The sequence below is a fragment of the Euprymna scolopes genome, chromosome 3, assembly GCF_053919585.1.
Source record: "Euprymna scolopes isolate OS-2025 chromosome 3, ASM5391958v1, whole genome shotgun sequence".
NCBI lineage: Eukaryota > Metazoa > Mollusca > Cephalopoda > Sepiida > Sepiolidae > Euprymna > Euprymna scolopes.
Window position 1 is genome coordinate 114,063,721 of NC_136484.1, and position 24,553 is coordinate 114,088,273.

General features: G+C 33.8%; 1 protein-coding gene and 1 long non-coding RNA gene across 9 annotated transcripts in view; both read right to left on the minus strand.

Moving 5' to 3' along the window:
- LOC145258181 (uncharacterized) overlaps positions 1-24,553 on the minus strand; it is a 905,094-nt gene that overhangs the window by 192,605 nt on the left and 687,936 nt on the right. The window lies entirely within an intron of this gene.
- Positions 17,111-20,577, minus strand: LOC145258180 (uncharacterized). Its single transcript, XR_013864066.1, has 2 exons — positions 17,507-20,577; positions 17,111-17,329 (listed from the first exon to the last, which is right to left on the minus strand). It is a non-coding gene; the product is annotated as an uncharacterized LOC145258180 (long non-coding RNA).

Consider the following 24,553-nt stretch of genomic DNA (forward strand, 5'->3'; position numbering starts at 1 on the left):
TAAAACATCATATTTAAGCGTACTTTATGACCGAGCTTTGCCGGCCGTTCGTATTAACTTAGATAAATACTTTTGCACTTTTAACAAAAAAGCAACAATAATATCAGAGCATCTCCATTTATACTGAACATCTACAGAATGCCAACATCAATATATTATATATGAATGAGTCCCCTGTGAAATTTCCACAAGTCCTGCTAGTTAATGTATTATTGCTCCATTTAGTTTATATTTTTTATAATTTCACTAAAAAAACTTATAATTCTTGTTCACGTGACTTTCCTACTTAAAGACATTTTTTTTTTTTAATTTTTTATCTATGTGTGTTTCGCCGATTGTTTTGTTGTTTTGACTGTAAAGTTCGGCTGATTAAAGCCTTGGAAAGGTCTGTCTTCTTCCGTCTCCATTACACTACAAGTATACTATTTCAGACGAAAGTACTAAACTCAAAGCAAGGGGATGGTAGTGTAGTACGTGTTTTCATTTTTAAGTCCTTTTTCTTTTGACGGGGTTAAACTTTTTCATTTGTTGCTTCCAGAATATTTCATCACTCACTTCTTGATTCCATCACATTTGTTCTATGCCTTCATCCACCAACTGTCTCCAATTATTTTGGGGGTCTACCCACTTTTTCTGGACCACCTATCTTTGTTAAAACTTATTTCTTTAGATTTTCGGAAGACATCTTTTGCACAAGAGTGAAACAATTTAATCTTCTACTTAGGACAACATTCTCCATATCGATGACCCATAACCCATAACCATCGCTACCTCTTCCATTGGAAATTATCGTCTCCATTTACATTTTTATCTCTCACTGTCATAAATACTAGCAGGACCCGTGGAAATTCCACAGCGAACTCTTTCATATGTAATATATTGATATTGTAATCTCCAGTAATTACTGTAATACTGTAATATATTGATGTTGGCATTCTGTAGATGTTCAGCATAAATGGAGATGCTCTGATAATATTGTAGCTCTTTTGTTAAAACTGCAAAAGTATCTATTTAAGCTAGCAGAGACGCCCAGCACAGCCCGGTCGTAAAATATGCTTATGCAAATTTGGTATATATTATTATTAGGGCTAGGACAACAGCATATTCTTTTCCTTGTTTTGATTCTCAGGTATATATCCATTGATATATTATCTATTTTTATATAAAGTGACGTGGTTCTCGGTTGATTTTATCTAACTGTGTCGAATATATACTCGAGAGTAAAAGCAATAAAAAGAATATGCTGTTGTCACAGCCCTAATTATTATAAAGTAAATTTACAATCGATTCTTATATATTATAAAGTTTTGATTTCAAAAATAAAAATATATCCATATGACTTGGGTGCATCAGCTTGAATCGAAACCAAAACTTATGAAGAAAAACAAAACACACACTCACATATATATATATATATAAATGGGTTATATATATATATATATATATATATATATATATATATATATATATATATATATATATATATATATATTTCTGCTATTCGTTGGATTGGAGTCGATGTTAGACTGAAAGCTTTATATACTCGGGTTTAATTAGCTATTTTTAGAGTGGGGGAGATTTGATGCACATGTAGGGTTGAGTGCAAGATGGTCTAAAAGCGGTTAAATCCGACTATCTATATAACTATCCATATATCTATCCATCGATTGTTAAGTCTAGTAAGAGTTACCTTCCTTACATTGTTAATGAAGCCAAAACGGATTATCTCCTCCCTTTAGACACATATAACATGATTTGCATGAGATCTCATTTTGGGATGAATCGCCATCTTTGTTTTCTTGATAATGTAACGTTGCCGTAAGCACGTGTAAAATAAAAGCACTGTTTTTAATCTACACACACATATATATATATATAATTGAGTTCCTTCAGTTACAACCGAAACCAAAACCTATGAAGAATTCTTGGTAAAATTATAAAAAATAGATGACTTTGAGTGCTATCAGCTATAATCAAAACCGAAACCAAATCTTATGACGAATTCTTGATAAAATTATTTATTATAAGAAATGGAAAGTCATAACAATTAAACGACAGTCACTCAGAAGAAAAAAGATGTAAGCTTGACACAGAAAGTAACACACACGCTATCGTATTAATATGTAGATATTAATTTGTTTTAAGCAGACTTTCTGAATTAGGATTCATGGTCTATGTCTCGGAGGCATGCAGAAGAGCAGATCCGATGCACACAGTATATAACTGTCCTCTGCTCTTTATTTTTATGGGATTCCAACACAACACCTCCATCATCGAATTGAAAGCGACCCATGCTGTAGATCACTGTCCACTTAGAGCCGCCAGGACATTTCTATGATATTTAAAATCGGAATTCTCCAATCTATCTCTAACAAAGTGGCCTCAGTTTGGGTGGCAGACATTTATTTTTATCCTGATCTGAGATGTCTCTTGGAGGGGAAATCTATTTCCCTACATTAAAAAAGCGACATTGTGTCTACTCTGGTGCTCCTGAGGGGACATGTTAATAGACAGATATAGTTTATCAAGACATCTATGAAGCAATATTAGACCATTATATTTCCTTTTCCTTTGTACATATCCTGGTTAGGTTTTTACATTTCAAACATTTATTGTTAAACCTAGCAGAAAGATTCAACATAGCTCATGATTTCATGAAGGACATTATATCTTTTTTTTTTTTTTTTACAATACTTATGACACTGTATTACTTTATTTAGTTTACTGCCCTCTGTTTCTTCTCTTTATATAGTCAAAAGGAAATGAAATTTTTTAACAATTCTCTGAATTTGTGAGTCTTAGGAATATGGAAGCGTAACCCCCATTTTTCTTCTGATCTGGAGTATGCGGTGCAATGGTGTTAAAAAGTGTCTGGTTAATTTTAATGCATCCAAAACCAAGCTTCTATTTTTTTGACCACAAATGCTCTGATCTCCACTTGACCTCAACTGAAACCAATGGCTCTCGTCTTGAGGAAGCACTATTTCACAAGTCTCTGGGACTGACCTTCACTCTTTATCCGAAATGGAAGAATTACACCAAATCTGTTACCAATGTTGCTGGAAAAAAAATGGTTGCATCATTCTACTACTCCAGAAGGTATCTCACTTGAAGCAATGCTCTGCCTATATAAGAGCCAACACTTTCCTGCCTTGAAAGGGTTCAAAACTAGCTTCGAAATCTAGCAGGTGAAGTCCTTTTCTCCTCCTTACAACTTCGGTTTCACAGAAGAAATATTGTACGTCTATCTCTGCTCTATCATATTTTCATGGATTGCGTTCAACTGAGCTTTCATCTATGCTCCCTTGGTGTAAAACAATTACAATAAACACTCGTCTAGCTACAAACACTGCCAACGATTGCCCCTACTCCTTATACTTAAATCTAACTGTAAATTCCATGAACAAAGTTTCTTTCCTAGAACTGCCTGCCTGTGGAACTTTATACCGTGATGCTGCCTTCCAGTTGACTACAACTGAAAATTACAGTTTATGAAAAATTGTAATATGGGGTGCTACGAATAGCAGTACACAATGAATCCTAATTCATTAATATTCAACACTTGCAACCGTGTAAAAAAGACATTATGACGATGATGGGTGGGTCATCTAGGATTGTTTAAAACTTGAGTGTGATAAACTGATAAAACGCTATTTCGAAACAAAAGCAGATTTTCTTAAATAATTCCAATTGTCTTTAGTCGATCCAAAGCAAGATTTTTTTTTTAATTACTTTGTCTGACTCAGACAATTAATGTGTAACATGTTTAACCAATAAACAAAAAAAAAACTCCAAATTAGCAAGGGGAATAACTCATATTTAAATTGAAAAATATATAAGTTTTCTAAAATTTTATTTCTTCTTTGTATAAACATGTAAAATATGCCACCAAATATAATGTACATGACTTCAGACAAAGCTGCATAAATATTACTTACAATAAATATGTATTAGGACTATTGTGAATTCGAGAGTGCAAGTTGATGCAGTGATTGCAGGTGATTAAATGACTTATGGACTAAATAGTTTTCCAATGAATAATAAAAAAAATATGAAAATTAAAAAGTTTTTTTTTCTATAGTTTTAAAGGTTAAAAAATTTCCAAGATTAGATTATACATACACACACACACACACACACATATATATATACACTAGTGATGGGACGATTTCAACATTTTTTCCGATTCTGATACAATTGCCAATTTAAATACAATTACCGATTCTGATTCTTTATAAATCTCTAAATATTTAACTATATAATGGTTATTTTTCTCAATTACCAAAAAACACCACTTAAATGAGAACATATATTTTCTCAAACATAAAAACATACTTGTGAGGTGGGTGATCCATAGATTTTGTTTTACTGGAAGTTTAAATCAATAAATATTTATTATTACTACAAACAATGGAATATTTTTCTTAAACCAAAATCAAATAAAAAAGATAATTAAAAGAATCGTTTTTAGCATTGGAAAATAGGCATGAATTTTTCCGATTCTGATACTGATTTTGATTCCCAAAAAAGTTCCGATTGATCGTCCCAGCACTAATATATATATATATATATATATATATATATATATACACACACAAACACATATATATTTACGCACCCACACACACACACACATATATATACACACCAAAACACACATACACACACATATATATATACACACTCACACACACACATATTTTTTATTTTATTACCGTTTTATTTGTTTAGTTACACATGTTTCTGCTACTGAATTGTATTAGCGTAAAAGTCTGACGAAGTTACTGGATCGATAATACGATTCAGTAGCCGAAACATGTGTAACTAAACAGATAAAACGGTAATAAAATAAAAAATATATATTTGCTCTGCAATAGTATTGAGCACTTTCTTCAAGTTTTTATTATTTACCAGTTCTGCTATATATATATATATATATATATATACTAGCAAAATACCCGTCGTTGACTGGGTTCCAAAACAGCCTACAAAAAATGGACTCTGATTTATTAAAGTATGATAGGTTATGAAAAGGAAGGATTGTAAAGAGATAGCTTCGGATTTGGAGGTATCAAAACCAAAGCAAAATATGATGAAAGTAAAAATAAAATAGATAAACCCCATAATTTATTATACCATACCTGTTCACACTGAAACACTTATCACAATATTCTGTGGATCTATATTAAAAAACCTTGTTAAACTTTGTGACATATTTCCATTCTATGGAGGTCAGGCGCGAACGAACACTCCATAATTTTATTATACCATATTTCTTCAAACTGAAACATAATTATCAAAGTATACTTACGCAGATAGATATGAAAAGTCTTTATTAAAGTTTGTGCCTATTTCCATTCTATGGAGCCATTTTTTTTTTCATTTTTAAATTTTTTATTTCTATACTTTGTGGACCAGGCGCGTACACAGACCCCACAATTTTAATGAATCATCATTATGCCAGATAAAACATACCCATTCCTGTGTCTCAATACATCTTCTATCATTATATGTGATCAGTTTTCTATGATAGTCAACCATATAGGAGCCTCTTCATGACCAGATACACACACAGACATTGCAACATCTTGTCAGACGAGTGCCACTCCCTCAGACACTTATGTCCATGAGCCCAAAAATGACTTCTTTTTTTTTAAGTCCTACTGGTGAATTCACACGCTCAAGCAGGCATGACACTGAAGACGGTCATTGAGATCAATTATTACATGCTTCCAGCATTTCAAGCCTCCACACTTCACAACTTTTCCATCACCACAGGACTATTTTTATAGACTGAGGGAGTATTTATACACAGATGATGTTACAGAGTCTTAGCTTTGTATGACAGCTAAGTCTCTCTCTTGGTTCAAAATGTTGAGATCCAGCAACAAGCAAGAGCAAGATAGCCAGCAACAAGTTAAACTGCAGACCAGCTTAATGCGGGTACTGGTCTCCCACTTTGTTTTTTTTAAATCAGAGATTTGCTTCTCCTAGAAAGGTTGCCTTCACCATGGCTTACGGGAGCCCTCTCCACTCCCAACACAAACATACATACACACAAACACACATGGTGCTAGTTGGCCGTTGACCCTGAAAAAGAGTTCATTCGCCCTTTGGAAGGTCTTGTTTTTAATCCTTCAGGGAGACTAGCCACCCTCCTCACAAAACAAGTCTGGTGGGGGAACTAGTTTAGTCGCCAGTGACCCGACCATGAGGCAGGTGGTACTGGGTTACATGGTACCAGTAGCATATGAAATGACTAGACACTAAAGATAGATATACATACATATACATATATATATATATATACACAAACATATACATACACACACACATATACACATGTATATCATTGAGGCTGTAATCATCATTATACTTTCTATTCAAGCAAATCTAATTTCCTATATACTTATGAATAACCTTTTTAGAATTGACTTCATTTCCATCCAAGTTGTCTTTTTTTTTTTACATTTTCCTTTATTAAGCCATAAATATCACACAATTATGCATAACTGGTTTCAAGGTTCTCCATCCCAAATCTCAATTTCCTCAAAAACTATTACAATCACCGACCATTTTCAATATTATTCCCTTTGGAAATAATCTCCCTTTTTTTTTTAAGCTCTTTAATAGTTTTAACCCACATCTAAAATAAAATTCAATAACACTAATCTCTGGACAGTTAAATAATTGATAAAATGAATTTGTTTATCAAATATTAATACGTTGTTAATAGATTTTAAATAGTACATATGTGCTGAAATATTTTGGTGGTTATGTTGGAAAACAGGATGTTTTTTCCAGACAGGAATTACAAATGGATCACGAGGAATATGATACTTTTCCCATGATTTGGGTATAAGTCAATAACATTTAGACAGATATAGATAATGTCAAAAATAAATAACAGAAAGATTGTAGGCAAAGCTATCAAGCAGTTTTGGTAGAAGAAAGCAAAATATTAAATGTATTAAAAGTGATCTAATGAAATAATATAATTAAGCAATATCCTTAATATGTAATTAACACTCTCTATATTTTTCCCTCCTTTGACCTTTCAACAATTATTGCGGCTGATATGACTTCAACATATGCATGTGATGACAACTGTCCTCAATCAGGCAGGATTATAATGATAAAATCCAATAAATTCTACAATATGGTTTTAAAATAATTAAAATTTCGAACCATTAATTGTTGAAAAGTTTGAAGATTTACTTTATATCAGAAATCTCCAAAGATTTCGAATGGAAGGCCATATTGGTGATTTTTTTAGCACTACATGGGTTAAAAAAAATTATATGGACGGGTTTTATATTGTTTTACTTTTTAGCTTTGCTTGTTAGCAAAACTTTTTCTCCAAAACCTCATTTTTTCTTTTAATAATTTTTTGCATCAAAAGAAAAACCACAACACTATTTTCACACATTTCCATTTAAAAACAAAATTTAAAAAAATATTTTTACGTTTTCCACAAGAGTTCCGCAAGTCGGATCAAAGACTTTGGCAGGTTGGATCTGGCCCACAGCCGGTAGTTTGGTGCATCTTGATTTATATGAATAATACTTTGCAACATTTTTTTGAAAATTCAGCTAGAAGAACAGGATTCATACTGATTTTTAAGGACTTTTTAAAGTTATTCAACGTGTTCGCCAGACATAATTCAAATTTTCAAATAAAAATTTGGGGTCTCTTTACAATCCATTCCAAAAAAGGTAATCAAATGTCAAATCTACAACAAATAAATGTTATGGTAACATTTATGCATTTATGCAGGTAGGTTGCAAAGTAATTGTTGGCTATGGTAGCCAATAATAATTACTTTGCAACCTACCTGCATTTTTTTTTAGTGTATTAAAGTAGTTTTAAATGCTTTTTATTTAATCTCAAATATTAATTTTCTTTGCGGCTTTTAATTTCCAACCAAGATAGCTGCTGTCTTGTCCATTTTGGGAGACGGGACAGCCGGCTTAATTTTAAATTATCATGATTCTTTTTTTTTTCTGCACAAGGAAAGTATTTTTTTAGATGGGCGGAGGGGTAATTTTATTTACGACGGTCGCCACTACTCCCCTCCCCCCTTAAAAAAATTATAAAATTAAATTATAAATGAGAACAAAAATAGACGGAGATTTCAATCTTTATCATGAAACTACCCGAGGTAGTTTTGTGATAAAGAGACGTAACTCTTGTATCTTCAATACTATGCAATTTCGGAACAATGTATTTCGATTTTATTTTCAATATTTAAAAAAATATTTTAACGGTATTTTTTATAAATACTTACAAAATAATGTAATAGTATTTGTTTCGATTTTATTTTTACTATTTCGATGCAAATTTTAACGCAGCCCGGATGACAAGATCACAGTGTAGTATCTGTTCCAGTAGATGCTGCAATCAAAGACCATTGTCCTTGTGGCAATGACCTCCTGGTCCATGTAGGGGCAACGCTATATATCAAGAGAGGCTCTCACTAGCAGCTCCCATTTCCCACCTCTCGGGAGCTGGTCCCCCCCTCTCCACATTAAAAAACGGCCTCATTCCTAATTTGCTCTTGTGCGGAAGCAAATAAATACCTTCATGGGGTTTTCAAGGGATTTTCTATATTTGCAAGGAATTTTCAAGGAAATAATAGAAATAAGGCCTTTTCAAGGCAAAAGTCAAAATTCAAAGACTTTTCAAATCTATACAAAACCCGAAGAAAGAAAAACTCTGATAAAAAAAACAAAAAACAGAATAGAAATAATCTTTTAACTCTGTAAGACAATTGTAGCAGAAATAAATGGAACTTTTTCTTTTGCAAATGAACGCCTCTCCCTTGTGTGATTTGGCCATACACTGACCAATCAGGGATGTGGCGAATTGATCCTTTCTCTCTCCTAAAGAACCTGGACAGCTTCCGGTTTGAAGAAAAAAACTCCTTCTTACCGAGAGAGATGCCAAGCTTTCTCGCTTTCTCCCTCTCTGTGTCATCTCATCCAGTATTGACAATTCCCCCTGGGAATAACTACCGTGACGACACCAGGCGGTCAGAGTCTGGTTTTGACATGGCCACCGAGAGTAAGAACTTTCTTGATAGCCACGGTTTTGACCAGGAATATATCTCCCTGTGAACATTCGCCAGAATAAACCTTCTTTTCTTTGTTACGTTTGTTGAAGTTGTTGTGTTCGTTGTTTCAGTAGCTTGTGTTGAATTATTTATTTTCTTAGGTTGTGCCCCTAAAAGCACTAGCCTTAAACAATCTTCTAGTGATGGTATCACAAACAAAATACCCACTTCTAATTTGTCATGAGCTATTAGGGAAGTAGTAAGGCTTACAAAACTGTCACAAGAATGCTTATACCAAAGCACAATCTAGTCTAACTAGAGCTAGCAAAAACATAATACGAGGACATGTTTAGCTGTGATGTAGTTTGCGCTATGCAGGTAAGATGGTAGGATGGGAGAAATCCAGGTGGTTAACAGTTGGAAGAAATGTACTAGTCAGACTACTGTCATTTTTTTTTTCATTTTGACGGTATGGTTACAATAATAATAATAATAATAAAAACCAAAGATGTTGACGGGAAGCTCTTAAAACCAAGAAACAAATTACCTCTTAATATCACCATTTCTAGTAATACTTTTATTCCAATTCTCTCGTGAGAGAAATAAAAGTATAATAAAATCAGTCATCATAAAAATAATCCGACATTACGAACAAGGACTATTCTTACCTTTTTCTTATGTCTTGTAAGACCAGTTTGTGGCTTATGGCCAATATCAGTCGCCGAAAATGAGGATTCGGACATTAAAAAAAAAAATCAACGACCAGAATCTCCAAATTGTTCTGAAAGAAAGATTTCTGAAGCCCACAGAGAAGCTTATAAATTTGTAAATGTAATTTAAGGGAAATCATGAATATAAAATAGCCAATCCTACCATGAAAGACATGATCTAATTCATAGGTTGACAAGATATATTAATCTATATTGCATTATGAGATTACTTCGCTGCTGGCTACAACATGGTCATCTTCAAATCGAATGCCAATAAGTACTCTTCATCAATCGTCTTTATAAATAATCGATTTCATTCTTACTGCTAATCCTTTTTTTCCATCTCATAATACTCATTATTTATCTGGCAATCTATCCATCATTACGTCTTATCCTCGAGGGGCCTTTAGCTTTATTAAGCTCAGACTCCATAGTATTTACAAAAACCTTAACGTGACACACTTCTGTAACTGACTCATTCTTGATTTGAAATGGAAGATCTACATCAGATCTGTTGCCAAAATCACTGGAAAGATGGTGGGATCATTCCACCACTCAAGAAAGTATCTCACTCCTAACATAATCCTCTACCTGTGCAAGAGTCAAATAACATCCAAAGATGGAATACTGTTGTCACATTTGGGGAGAAGTTCCTAAGAGTATCCTTTCCTGCCTTCATAGGATACAAAACTGTCTTCGAAATCTAGTGGGTGAGGACCTTTTCGCCTCCTTACTTTCTTTTTCTCACAAAAGAGATGTTGCAAGTCCATCTTTGTTCTATTATTACTTTTATGGTAGGTGATCGCTTAAGCTTCAATCTGTGCCCCCCCCTCTCCTGAAAAACTTTTGCAACAATACTCAACTAATTACAAAAACCATCAACAATTTTTCTCACTCTATCTGTGTCTAAAACTAAATGAAAATTCCATGACCAGAGTTTTTTTCTTAGATCTGTTTGTCTGTGGAATACATGGTCGTTCTTGTGGATCCACCCTCTTCTATATATATAAAAGCGAAAATGTATGTATGTATGTATGTATGTGTGTTCGCTTTTTCTGTATGTCAACAAAAGGCTTTTTTTCAGAAAAGCGGTCGCTCGCTTCACAACTTTTAAAAACTTTTTATATCACATATAAATCGTAATATCTCACAGTTAACAACGAAGCTCGCCTGTCTATTTAATTTGCTCGATTTCGGGAAGATAAATATTCAATATTTGTCGCTCGCCGCATGTGGGTTAGTCTTTTTCCTATAACATCTTGGGGGAGGGAAAAAAAGCGTTCAGCAGTAAATGAATACTATCCCGCAGTCAAACTTGACCTCATTAACTCATTAAAACGGGCACCTGCTAAATCCAAGTGATTAAATAAATTCAAACGTGTTTCCGTTAGCATGTCGCGGTGGGGCAATGGCTAACGTTGCACGTTCTTTTTTTTTTCACACTTTAATTTACAACTTTGCCTCAATGGTTCGGGTTCGATCCTCATACTTACTTTTTTTTTTACCCCCCCCACATCTCCAAACACCCGGGCAATGCCGGGTACCCCTCGCTAGTATATAATAAAACTCAACACAATTACTGACAATCACAGTGTTATCTTACCGTCTACCTAACACTCATTAATTGTTATCTTAGAGTGGCCTCTGGGCCTTGATAAGCGGTGGATCCCAAGTAAAAAATTAAATCTAATTGATTTTTAGTCTATGAAAGGGGAAGGAGATAAACCAATAGTTACCAGCTCACACAATGGAATGATCGAACTGAGTTCAAATATTGTCAGAATAAAGTTCACTTATGTCATAACATAATATAATAACATAATATTGTCAGAATAAAGTTCACTTATGTCATAACATAATATAATAACATAATATTGTCAGAATAAAGTTCACTTATGTCATAACATAATATAATAACATAATATTGTCAGAATAAAGTTCACTTATGTCATAACATAATATAATAACATAATATTGTCAGAATAAAGTTCACTTATGTCATAACATAATATAATAACATAATATTGTCAGAATAAAGTTCACTTATGTCATAACATAATATAATAACATAATATTGTCAGAATAAAGTTCACTTATGTCATAACATAATATAATAACATAATATTGTCAGAATAAAGTTCACTTATGTCATAACATAATATAATAACATAATATTGTCAGAATAAAGTTCACTTATGTCATTGCATCAAAAGTGACAGATGTTAGTGATTATGCTGTCTCACATGTTTTTTCTACCATGTTTTTTTTTTTTGTCCCTCAACAAAAGGAGGGTCGACCTGTAAATTCACACTTGTCCGTTTGCCTGTTAGTTCGTTCATCCGTTCGTCTGTCCACACTTTTCTCAATAACTACGCCTCGGAATTTTTGGAAATTTTACACAAACATTAAACATGATATGAATAAAAAAAAGCAACAGAACAGATTTTCCGGGAAAACACTGGTTCCCCCCCCCAGGGGTGCCTTTCAGGTTAAAATGGTTAAAATTGACACTTTTGTCAGGGGTGCCTTTCGGGTTAAAATGGTTAAAATTGACACTTTTGTCAGGGGTGCCTTTCGGGTTACAATGGTTAAAATTGACACTGTTGTGCTTGTTAAAAAAAATTAATGCCTTGGATTTTTATAAAACTTTCTGAAAAGTTGTAACTAACTGATTTCTATATAATTTTGTTTGTCTATACTTCATAATAACTCTTGGGTATGCCCCAGGGGCTCTTTTGGGGTTAATAAAAACACTCCATTTTTTAGACTATTTTAACATATTTGTCCAAACTTTTCTGTGTATATCTATTTAGCATTTTTGCATGGTGCTCAACTCAAATTTAAATATGTTAAGACCTTGGGGACTTTTGGAACTAAATGGGAGGGGGGACAAATGATGGACTTAGTCTTTTCTTTTCTTTTTTTGCATGGTGCAGAACTCAAATTTACATATGTTAAGGTCTAAAACTGGGGACTTTTGGGGCTAAATGGGGAGGAGGGCTGAACTTAGTCATTTTTTTTATGCCTCGTTCACTGTACACTCACGGGGGACCATGCATACTTCACTTGTTTATTATTGAAATCGCTCCAGACAATACATGATGTCACTTGATTTTTTTTTAAGCAAGAAGTTAAAAAAAATACCACTTCAAGGTCAGAAGAAAGTGATAAATGTTATGTGGATATATAATGTTACACACGTTTACACAAGTATAACACATAGGGATCCAACACATTGTAGCCTCCGTCACAAGGAACATAAGAAAGGAAGATGAAAGAAATTCAACTCACTGTTTCAGGTTTTAACAAAAAAACACAGGTACTTTCCTGTCATTCTCGGGCCACCTGGTAACACGTTTATCTCTCCCGTCTCTAACATCATCCTCGGTCTCCGCACACGTTCTTCGTTTTATAATCTTTTCCCTTTCAATGACGTCATCTCGCACACAGCTCGGTCATTTGCATAGAGCTGCCTTACGCACGTCCACGCCCTGTTACAGATAGATTCCAGCCCAGAAAACGGCAATCCTCCTCCCCCTACCTTTGTCAGAAACATCGCTCATGGAATTGTAAAAACTAATGGTTAAAATAGGAGAAGCGAAACTTACGAGATTGCCAACAGTAAACCCATGGTTCACTTTCTCCGCTCTGTAATTTCTGATGGAACAAACAAACAAACTCGTACACGAATATAAGCTCTTAATAACGAAGATTAAAAAAAAAAAAGGAAGTAAAATAGAAGAAAGGCCAATACAACATGGCAAGTATTGATATGAAAGCATCACAGAAATTTAATTGAACCTAATATAAAACATGAAAGAAACAGAAAAAGAAAAAAAAAAGATCAGAAATAAACGATCAAATCAAACACAGAAAGGCTGGTCAGTCATTGCGTTTAGCATGTCATTTTGAGTACTTACGGGGTCATTTGATGTTGAAAACCATATAATTTGCACATGAATAGTTTGAAGATTAATCCGATTTGTGGAAATATCGTCTGTAAATAGTTTACAAATGAGAAATACTATTTAACCTATAAATAGGACTAACGACAGACCTGGGAGTACTGGCAATTAAGAGATGACAGCACACTTCTCCAATGATCCAAATGAAGGTGATACTAAGGAGTACACAGCATAGAAGATATGAACAAGCAGTTCAACGATTGAAGACAAAGAGAAGCTTCCTCAACTATATCTAACCCCTAACAACATATCAGCTGTGGGCCAAACGACTAGAGAATGTCCTTCCCCTCTACTGACATAGGAATCTCCCCTTATGAGGCCCTCTCTCCAGGTTCAAATGCATCTTGGCTCCAATGAAAAACACCTGCTTGAAAATAAGAATGGGACGACCAAAAGTTGCTATGAGGAAATAAGGCAACAGAACTGCGAATTTGAAGAGGACGATCATACCAAAAAAGATGATAAACGGGGTGGGGGACGATGAAAAAAAAATGATGAAAATACATAGAGACTGGAGATTGGAGAGTGACAGAAATTGAATAAAATCTCATGAAACATTTCAAAGAGAAAAAAAAGGAAAGAAAGAATAAGGAAAAAGTAAGAAAAACTAAAGAGTAAAAGATAGAAAAATTAAGGCAAAAAAAAAGAAGAGAGAGAGAATAAAATAAAGAAAAGTCGATATAAAATGGTTGAAAGATGGAGGAGTAAGAAGAGGAGGGGGAAAGTAAGGGGAGAAGTTGAATTTGATGAAACAAATGACAAGTGAAAAAACTTTACAATCAAATTGAATGGAATTAAATTCATTAGTTTTATTTTCTGTGTTTTTGTCTTGTTTTTATTTTTGTATTATTTATGGATTTGGTTTATTTTTGCTTTTATACGTTTTTTATTTTGATTTCTCCGATTCCATTTTAGATTTTCTCAAATTTCCTTTTAAACATTTTTATAAATGATAGCGAAACAAATTTTAATTCCACTTTTTGTTTTTAACCTTTTATTTAGATTTTTATTGATTCAATTCTGTCAATAGATTTAAACAGACAAGAAAATATATTTGATAAGACAATGTACATAGAACGAAAGTATGAAAGTATATATATCTATATATATATATATATATATATATATATATATATATATATATATATATATATATATATATGTCGTATTCCCGTCTGTTTGTTCACAATGTGATTAACATGTACAAAAGATACACGGTTTCACAAATTAATTTTAATACTATAAACCGACTTATACAGGATGACCCCCCAAAACAGAGGACATTCAATTGTTTTTCTGAGCATTTTACAGTCAACGGAGAAAAAAGGCCAAAGACCCTAGTGTTTTGATGTGATGTTTTAAATAAACTGTTACGTTGTCGTATCATAACTGAGCGTTTGTTGTATATTGGTTGAAATTGGAATGGAGATGATATATTAAAACGTGTCTATTTATACAAGATTGAGTGTTTGATTATCTTATCAGAGTTAATGACGTTGTGTGTGTGATCATCTAGTGGTCTTTCTATTACATATGTTCATATGCTGTTAAGTGTGAATATGTGTATGGCATGTCATTTGAACATACCTTCTGCGATTTTGTTGGGCGTCCATCTGGAAATTCTCGTCTGAGAGGGAGACTTGATACCTGTTTTTGGGGAGGAAGATTTATTTCACACTAAGACAAGAAATTGGTTCTATAGTTTATTTCACTTTCCCAGATGTCTTGCAGAAGGTGGAAAGTGAATTTGGCCTGTGTTGTTTTTTTCTTCTAGGTCTTATTTCTACCACGTCAGCGTTCGTTCCCCACCGCCAGCGAAGGGGAGGAGACAACGGCAAAGCCGTCTGCTCTCGTCCAAGTCGCAACCAAATCTCTTCGATTCAGCTAACCTGATCACATAACTTACACGCAATTCAATCAGCTGATCTTAACTTCCTGTCAACGTGTTTACACTGTAATTCACACTCTCCCTCCTCTCTCTCTCTCTCTCTCTCTCTCTCTCTCTCTCTCTCTCTATCCATTCTCTAACAATAATAGTTTCATTTCATTCAGACAAAACACTAAGAAACGGGGGCTGATTAGAGTTAGGGCCCGTTCTTTTTTAGTCACCCAGTATACACTTTTATTTCAACATGATTTCTATATATACTATTTATTCACAAGAAATCTACATTCAATGAATGACCTCATTTGCATATTACATTAAAGAAAATCTATTTTAATTACTAGATCGATGCTAATAGTTGTTTGTTGCAATAGAATCGTTTTAATTGTTCTTTTTAGAAATATTATTTAAAGTTGATTTATTTAATTCATTTTCAATTATTAATAGCTGACACCAGTTGCGTTTAAAACCGGAAGTAAGCTTATTTAAGGTATTAGAGTTATTTCCCCTTCAAACTATGAAAGTTAGTTCGCCTTTGAATTTCATAGACAAAGATAGATGTGCTTTATGCTTCCCTAAATTCAACAAGTGGTCACTTTTTGTGATAAGTTATGATATTCGGTGTCTTTTAAATAATATGTGACTAATCTCTTTGCCCGGCAATAAGTTTCAACCCAGAAATGACGGATATATACAGTTAGTATAGATATACATAAATATACATGATAGGGCATTCCAAAATAAAAAATAAATAAATAAATAAAAAAACATTTAGAAAGTTAGGGACTGCGACACAATGCAGTAGATTGATAGATATGAATTGGGTGAGGTACAATAAACTTTAAATATATATACAGATAGAGTGAAAATCTTCAACATAAAGGCACAATGGGACCGGGATCAAAGTGTAGTATCTGTCCTGCTGCACTTAAGATAATTTGTACCAGTCAATGGAGGGGAAACCCTCTATACTGGGACAGTTATTATTTTTGGTAACCAGAGTGCCCCCTTTTTGCCTACTTTTAGGGGAGCTGGTTTTTACTCCACATTAAAAACGGCCTTGTGACTAATTTGCTTTGGTGGGGAAGCAAATAAATACAATAAAGGCACAATGATTATATCAAGTCACACACACATATTTATAATATGATTGTACCTTCGTTTGTACGCACGTTATCACCTTCACACCCCTTTTATAAAATGAAATCATCCAATCACCAAACAGAAATGCAAAAATTTAAATTTACCCATTGTAAAATAAATTGATTCAAAATCGAATAAACAATCGTAATTAGAATTATCCCATGATGACTTCTTTCTTCTTCTTCTTCTTCTTCTTCTTATTCCCTTTCTCATACTTTTCTTTCTTCTTCTTCTTCTTCTTATTCCCTTTCTCATACTTTTCTTTCTTCTTCTAGAAAGAAGTATGAGAAAGGGAATAAGAAGAAGATTCTTATTCCCTTTCTCATACTTCTTTCTTCTTCTTCTTCTTATTCCCTTTCTCATACTTCTTTCTTCTTCTTCGTCTTCTTATTCCCTTTCTCATACTTCTTTCTTCTTCTTCTTCTTATTCTTCTTCTTATTCCCTTTCTCATACTTTCTTTCTTCTTCTTCTTCTTCTTATTCCCTTTCTCATACTTTTCTTTCTTCTTCTTCTTCTTCTTATTCCCTTTCTCATACTTCTTTCTTCTTCTTCTTCTTATTCCCTTTCTCATTACTTCTTTCTTCTTCTTATTCTTCTTCTTATTCCCTTTCTCATACTTCTTTCTTCTTCTTCTTCTTCTTATTCCCTTTCTCATTACTTCTTTCTTCTTCTTCTTATTCTTCTTCTTATTCCCTTTCTCATACTTCTTTCTTCTTCTTCTTCTTCTTCTTCTTATTCCCTTTCTCATACTTTTCTTTCTTCTTCTTCTTCTTCTTCTTCTTCTGTTTAACGTCTGCTTTACATGCTGTCTAGTGCAGAATGGTTTTAAAAATCGACTTCAAACTAACATAGTTCTTTATTTGTACCGTTTTCTCTCAAGTCCATTTTCACATGTTTATCACAGGTTTCCCTTTGCCTTCCTCTCTGAACTGAACCTGCTCCCTCAACTGTTCTACATCTGTTGAACCATCTACAGCAACACATCAAGGGCCGTAAATGACCAAGTTCTCCCTGATTCTCTCTCCTCTGATCTTGAGTGCATGGTACAATGAGGGAAGAGGTGGCTGGTTATTTTTAATGCATCTAAAACCAAGCTTCTATTTTTACATCATCAACGCTCTCATCCCCATCTGGCATCAATTGAAATGGATGGCTCTTGTCTTGGGAAGGCTCCATGTTTTGACAAGCTTCTGGGCTTGACCTTTACTCTGGATTTGAAATGGAACACGTACATCAAATCTGTTACTAAGGTCGCTGGAAAAATGGTGTGATTCTTCTACCACTCCAGTAGATATCTCACTGCTGAAGCAATTCTCTATTTATATAAAAGCCAAGTACGTCCAAGGATGGAGTACTGCTGCCACATCTGAGCAGTAGCTGCTAGAAGCAGCTTATCCTGCCTTGACAGAGTACAAAATAGACTTTGTAGCTTAATGGGAGATGCCCTTTTCTCTTCCCTGCAACCTCTTTCCCACAGAAAAGATGTTGCAAGCCTGTCTTTGTTTAATCATTCTTTCCATGGCAAGTGCTCGTCTGAGTTCCAATCTCTGGCCCCCCACCCTCGCCAATCTTTCACAAAAAAACACTTGGCTAGCTGAAATCACTGTCAATAATTTCCCCCACTCTTTATCTGTGCCTAAATCAAAACGTAGATTCCATGAACAAAGCTTCTTTCTTAGAAGTGCACGCCTATGGAACTCCCTTCCGTTTGCCTGTTTCCCAGCTGACTACAACTTGGTTGTTTTCAAGTCAAACATAAACAAATTCTTGATGAACCGTCCCTTTAAGTAATCGAATTTACCAAATTTCCATTACTAACGATTACTACGATATTATCCCATTGATTACTGTACACTCAATAACCCTTATCCTCGAGTGGCCTCTGGGCCTTGATAAGTGGGGACTCCTATGTAAAAAAAAAAAACAACAAAAAAATAACATGGCCATAGCATCGAAATCTATTCTTCTACACACATCTCACTAAACTGTCCAGATTTCAACTTCCTCGTAGGTTATCAGTCAGTCTGTAAAACTCACATGACACCCTCTATCATTCTCAAATCATTTCTCTCCATGCAAGGCATGTCCTCAACCCTTGCAGTCCACGTTTCACTTCGATATTCATCATCATCAACTCCCTTCACTCTCGAAAGACAATGGATACCCCCTGTAAGTGTAGCTATGTATGTAATTGTGAGGCAAGAGTTGCACAATCCTTAACCACATCTCTCCTGCATTGGCACCACTTGAGTCCAGTGGCAAGATGTTCAGGACAACTAGAAACAATACCAAGATAAGTGTAGAGCACATAGAGCACCTGGAATTCTCAAATGATCACCCATTATTGATCTGACCAGGTTCAACGTTGCTTAACTTCAATATATCATTATACTATGTATGCATGCCCGATAGACTCTTCCCTTGGTCAACAGTGGTAATACTCTGTTGAATTAGTAAAGGCAGTTCTTTCAAATTACTGCATTCAATTGTAACTCTTACAATCATTCAAGTACTTGTTCCACGCTTTGTTTAAATGGTATCACCAAAGTAAAACAAAAACAAAAAAAAATCTCCCAACAATCTCAATAGCTTCGCCATCTAAATCTGTTTTATCTTTATTTGACTTTTCGTCTATCTTCATCGTCTTGGAGGTGACGGTGGTCTAATGGATAAGGATACAGACTGACGACCTGTGTGTCCCAAGTTCGAATCCAGTTTGTTCCACAAAAATTACATTCACTTAGGATGTTGGCAACCTTCAAGCAGTCCCTCCCATAATCCCCAAGGTCTTTCTAGAAAGAATTCTGACCGGAAAAATATCAGGGAAGCCAATGCCAATAGTAGAATGTTCAGATTCATACGATATACTGATGATTCATAGTCTAATATTTCTTGCATGCGTATGTAGAGAAGAACGCATACATTATTTTTTAAAGAGTGCAGATGGGAAGCATGAGGATGATTCCAAAAGTAAGGCCTCCTTTTTTTTTACCTCAAAAAGTTGAACAGTTACAAAGTCGCAAGTGGTACCATTAAAACAAGCGACCTTTCATACTTCAGGATATATTTTTCTACATAATCACCAACATTCTCTATTTTCCAAAATTTTACCAGTGATGAATGATGGCTGCGTATGAGCATCCGGAGTGCATGCTTTGTCAGCCGAGGGTTGTTCCAAAAAATAAAGCTTCCTATTTTTGTTTCAACTCAAAATTCGAAGAAATAGAAATCAGGAGTGGTACCATTAAAATATTCGACTCTTTTTGTGCTCCTGAATTTATTTTTTGACATAGTCGCCACCATTTGCAATGCACTTTTGCCAGAAATTCAATGATGCATCTCTGCTTCTAGTGCACGTCTATGGCGAGTTGCTTTCTTAGAGTTTCACACCGTCAATATCTGCAACACAGATAAAAATTTCAGGTCATAAATGCATAAGTTTACTCATTATAACAATGCAATTTGCAATCCCCTTTGATCTATTGGGGCGGAATTAAGAAATAGGAAGAATTACTTTTGGAATGGGTTCATATTTAATGAAGAGAAAAGAGATCAGACAGGGAATATGTCTGATCTGAAATTTGGCCACTCAGAATTCTATTTGTCCATTTGAAAAAAAAATCCTATATAATATCTTCATATAAAAGTTTCCTTCTTGTGGTTATGACTCATCCGTGGTCTGCCAAATTCAATGGCAGTCCGAACAAGTTTTCGAATGGGGATCATATTGCTGACTTTTTAGAGATACATGGGACAAAATAAAAAAAAAAAATGACTTATGATTCAGAACACGGAAGACGAATGAAAACCTGTTAATAAGGCTTTATTCATCTCAAATCACAAGTGTGCATGTTGAAATGGAAGAATGGGAAAGTGCTAAGATTTTACAAAAAGTAACATTGCTAATATGACATTCACTCTGAGTGGAAAGAGTTCAGGGAGAAGTTATGAAATGATAAACAAAGGTTCAAGTTCAAGCACCTATGTTTCTTAGATGATAGGGATGAACACGTTGTTGTCTAAGCATGAGTTCCGCTAGGTTCTTACGAAGCGTTGTATCAGTCTTTAAGGTTCCACAAGGTTCTTCAGATACACCAGATTCAAATGAGGCATCTGGTTTTAAAGATGGAGTCTCCGGTGAGATAACAGAGGCATTAGTGTTAGGTGCTACATTTTGTGGTTTGGAGGCAAGTTGACGCAGCAACACTGTCTCCACTCTTCCAGTTGGAAGTCTAACACGGGCGTATTGAGGGTTGCATTTTAGCAATTCAACTTCGTTGACGAAAGGGTTCATATTTCGATGACCGTATATGTTACATTTCATCAGGACCAGACATGGATTCAAAAATAAACTGGGAAGAGAGGTACCAGATGATGATTTCCGATTATTCTGAAATATTCGCTCGTGAGGTCAAGCGTTAGTGGCAGTACACAATAACGAATAGCCCCAAATTACACTTTTTGACCCATAGCATTTAATCCATCCATTAGATTTTTCTTGGCGAAAATGTGAAGGCAATGTTGAATCTTCACACTTCTCACATTCATCATTTCTTCACTATTTTTTGTGGTGTCATCTCACGTGCAGCACAAGAGGGGGACCACTCATGCGCTGCTTGTTAATATTTAGAAAAACATTCTTAACATGAGAAGAACGGGTTGGGATATTGTTAACTATTCTGTATGTTCCCTCTAACCAAAGAATGTTCATGTATTTACCCTTATTATAAACTAGTGGGGGTGCCCAACGTTGCCCGGGTGTTTGTTTGGGGAGGGGGAAGTGGCAGTAGGCAGGCAGGTTTGAACCTGTAACGTGAAGATGGAAAAGAAGAAAGTGAAAGAAAAGCTGAGATCTTACCGGTACGCTATGAGGCAAGAACTTAGTATGTCTGACTATATAGTGGTTTTTCACGGTGGTCAACTCAAATATTTTTAATCAATTAAAAAGGAAAACATTTGAGAAAAATATTTAGAAAGATCTACTCGTGTAACATATGCACTCCCCTCACTAAGTGTATTTTTTTAATATTTATGAATATACAGATAATACATGAAAGATTTACAGTAATTCGAAAAGTAATACAAAAGTGCTCATCTGAGCTTCAATCTTTGGTCCCCCCTCGCCAAACTTTCATTAAAAACTCTCGTTTGGCCAAAACTACCATCAATAATTTCCCACACTATTCCACGAACTAAGCTTCTTTCTTAGAACTGCACACCTGTGGAATTCTCTTCCAATTACCTGCTTTCCAGCTGACTACAATCTGATTGTCTTCAAGTCCAATGTAAACAAGTTCTTGATGAATCATCCCTCTAAGTAATCCAATTTACAAAATTCCCACTACTTATGTTTACTACACTATAATCACATTGTCTAATGTATACCCATTAACCCTTATCCTCGAGTGGCTTCCGGGCCTTGATAAGTGGCGATTCCTGCATAAAAAAATAACAACAAGAAATAAATTCTTACTTTCTTTCTTTCTCTCTTTAACTATATCTCAACATTCTTTCTTTTCCCTTCTAGTCCTTATTCTCTTTATAATAACCATTTATATCTTTTTTCTTTCTCTACTCCATATTATATGTATATTTTTTTCTCTCTATTTTCTTTCTCTATTTCTTTTTTTCTCTTCTTAATCACTCTCTCTCCATTATAATCTTTTAACTTTATTTAAATTGCCCCCTCCCTCTTTACATCGTATAATTAAAGTTCTGTGTTTTAAGTTTTTTAACTCCAACTTTTAAAGAGTTCCTACCTAAAATAAAAATCCATTATTCATTGAAATTTTGAATAGTCAAGTCGCTGCCTGATGATATCTGTTGTTTGATTGAAACAAGTGGCTATTTGTAGCAGCAGGATGTGACCATGTTTATATAACAATAAACAAGTGTATATATATATATATATATATATATATATATATATATATATATATATATATATAATGTATCTATTATACAAACATAAATAAATTTGATTGGTTAGCTTGCTAAACTAAACACCGCATATATATATATATATATATATATATATATATATATATATATATATGCGGTGTTTAGTTTAGCAAGCTAACCAATATATATATATATATATATATAATGTATCTATTATACAAACATAAATAAATTTGATTGGTTAGCTTGCTAAACTAAACACCGCATATATATATATATATATATATATATATATATATATATATATATATATGCGGTGTTTAGTTTAGCAAGCTAACCAATATATATATATATATATATATAATGTATCTATTATACAAACATAAATAAATTTGATTGGTTAGCTTGCTAAACTAAACACCGCATATATATATATATATATATATATATATATATATATATATATATGCGGTGTTTAGTTTAGCAAGCTAACCAATATATATATATATATATATATATATATATATGCGGTGTTTGGTTAGCTTGCTAAACTAAACACCGCATATATATATATATATATATATATATATATATATATGCGGTGTTTAGTTTAGCAAGCTAACCAATCAAATTTATTTATGTTTGTATAACAGACACACACACACACACACATATATATATATATATATATATATATATATATATATATATATATATATATAGGTAGATAATATATGGATTTATAAGTCTACAGGATTGAATATTTTTAATTTAAAACTGATCATTTTTTTCTTTTCCGTCTTGATTTACATATTTACATCAATAGTCATAAAGAAATCGTTTTTTGTTTTTCTAATAAATAAGAAAGGAAATAAAGCAGAGACATGAGTTCTTTGGCATGCTCTTAACATTTCTTTAGAATATTTCCCCGGAATTTCATGAGATGCAGCATTGGCATCACAAATGTAGCCAAGCCCAATACATATTTTAATCTCGCAGTTTGATTACTGAAGAAAATAAAATAAAATAAAAAATCAGTTCCTGTTTTGAAGATTTCAATTCAATGTAAACGAATTAGGCTTTTCGATGGATATTTGTGTATGTGTGCCTTATATCGACAGCATGTTCATATGTATTAAACCATGGAACATGAAATTTGGTATAAATAGCCCCTTCCTTACCATCTGCTGTGTGTATGGCAGGCTAAAAGTAAAAGACTACAACAAAATGACAGACAAAGTTGGTATATTATTGATCATCATTGCCTGGAATGAATAGTTTTGAATGTAAAAAATAATTATTCATTTTTGGCATTAACTAGCATAAATTTGGTCAGAAGTGTGTGGGAGGCACCTGTTTTCCAACTAAAGGGAAGTAACTCTGATTATTTTTTCAAAGAGTTAATTATCTTATGATGACTTGCTTCTCAAATTGTCTGTGTGTATATGACGTGTTTGGTGGAAGAATGACGTAAGCGCCAAAAGTTGGAATTTTGAGGTTTTTGTCACAAAACGCATAAAATACCAAAGAGAGTCTAATCACAAAAAAAAAATCATTGCTGAATTCAAAGTATTTATGTGAAAATAAGTGTTTGAATATTTGATATAGGTCTGTTGAAATGTGGATACTTAAGACCATAGATTTTCTTTAAATCCTCTACTTAATTATGTTCTATTTGTTTTGATTTTTCCAAACTTGCAAATGAACAAGCACTAACATCATTGTTGTTCATTTAAGTCGAAGATCTAAAAAACAAATTTAATTTTGTAAGTCCCTTCAAATATGATTGGAAGAAATAGAACAAGAAAGGTTGACCAGTGGGAAAGAGAAACAGCAAAACGAAGCGAAATAGTCGAGAAGAATATGTCAGTAATTCTTCAAAATGCATTGTAGGAA